This window comes from Salvia hispanica, chromosome 5, assembly GCF_029641045.1.
Source record: "Salvia hispanica isolate PSC_SH4W2 chromosome 5, Shi_PSC_v1, whole genome shotgun sequence".
Taxonomy (NCBI): domain Eukaryota; kingdom Viridiplantae; phylum Streptophyta; class Magnoliopsida; order Lamiales; family Lamiaceae; genus Salvia; species Salvia hispanica.
Genome location: NC_142696.1, coordinates 7,500,906 through 7,502,699, shown reverse-complemented (window position 1 = coordinate 7,502,699; position 1,794 = coordinate 7,500,906). Strand labels below are relative to the sequence as shown.

Below are 1,794 nucleotides of genomic sequence, written 5' to 3'. Positions count from 1 at the left end.
ATTTGGCCAACGCTCTTTAAATGAAACCCTAGCCTATGTTTACTTCTTGGGAGTCCGTTTGGATAGCAGCCACCGCATTTATTGTATCCTAGGAGGGCGGACTGTTACAATAGCAGTCTAGCGTGGTATCACAGTGTCATTTTAAGAGTGTTTTCATTTTAACGCACCCCTATATATATATATATATATATAATATTTTTGCGGTACCAAGTTCTATGGAATAACACGTTTCTAGTTTTACATATTTACGTGTCTTTCTTTAAAAATGAGTAAGGTGAGTAACCATGCTTAAGCCGACATTATATATAAATAAGAGATGAAAGTCAGTTTGCGGAAGGAAAAAGAAAAATAAAAAATAAGGAAAGTAGAGTTGGAGACGTAGGTTAAAAAGTAAAATTTTATATAGTTGCACTAAAATGAAATAGAATTGCTGCTCTCGGATTCAGGATCGAGAAACTGACTAGGAGACAGATTCAGAATGTGGGTTCTCTGTCGTAATCAGGTATGTATAAATCACACATTTAATTTTACATATTTTATATGACTAATTGTTATGTGTTAAATTGGAGTGAATATTTGAACTATATGATATGAGCCTGAAATGGTTATATGTTATTTGATATTGATGGAGTAATATGATGTGGGTATGTGATTGGTGCAATGGATATGTCAGTGGTGCAATTGATATATTTATATGGCATTAGAAGTACTTGAATCATTGGATTAAAGACGATATGTTACAGTCTTGCCCTGGGTTCTACAGGTCATATTCAAGGATAATGGACCTACGGGTCAAAGAAAATATGCAAAGAGGGGCCTTCGTGGAAAGGTCAAAATGCAAAGAGGGACCTTTTTGGAAAGGTCAAATAAATAAAAAGGATCTTCGGGTCATATACAATGGAAATCCCGGGCAGATACTAAGCTTCATATGTCACAGAATAATAAAAAAAACAGAGAGGCATATGCATATAAATATTAAATTGTTTACGATATTTATTACTTCCGGTGATATATGTTGGTGAATGATTATGTTTGATATCTGGCATGTGGAATTAAAGGTAAGGTTTATATACACTGAGTTGTGGCTCATATAAACCACTAACATTTTTCAGGAATATGATATCAGTGAAGTTTTTCATTGACATGGGTCGTAGGAATTGCACATGTTATCGAGGTCAGTAGCTGACACATTTTGGCAACCTTCTCCTCCTCATCATTTTTACATGTAGATAAATGTGTATTATATAGAGTGGTGAGAGGGTCCCACTATGGTTTAGAATGTTTTGGAAATATGTACTTGATAAACGTTTATTTTGATATTATATAATATGTGTGTCTCATTTACTTGAAGTGTGGATTGCTTATTTTAAATTTTGAATTTATTTATAGTAAGTGCATACGTCATAAAGGAGGGTTGAGGTGTGACAAAGACAACATCATTTGCATAACTAAATATCATCTCAAAATATTTGAAATTTTATCCACATTAGTATGTAGGATAGAAAAGTTCACCTCGTGTGTTTAAATTCCTTAGCTTGAATTTCTCTCGTAGAGATAGCCCTTTGAAAGTAATAGCATATACTTAATCAGACTCAAGGAAAATATATACTTAGAATGCATGCATCGTGCACGTGTTTTCATTTTATGCTTTGTTCTTTTTTAGCGACGTTCTAAAATTCTTGTATGGTAATTAGATCAGAGTTACGTTAAATTACTTTCTCTTCCAATTTATGCGCCGCCCGACGTCGCATGTCCCAAAAATCCTACACCCCGTCCCCATTACAGTCATCAAGG

General features: G+C 34.1%; 1 long non-coding RNA gene across 1 annotated transcript; it reads left to right on the top strand.

Annotated features, from left to right (window-relative positions):
• The first annotated feature begins 343 nt into the window (after positions 1–343).
• LOC148924294 (uncharacterized) lies at positions 344–1,350 on the top strand. The gene is made up of 2 exons (XR_016130257.1): positions 344–502; positions 1,113–1,350. It is a non-coding gene; the product is annotated as an uncharacterized LOC148924294 (long non-coding RNA).
• The last annotated feature ends 444 nt before the right edge of the window (positions 1,351–1,794 follow it).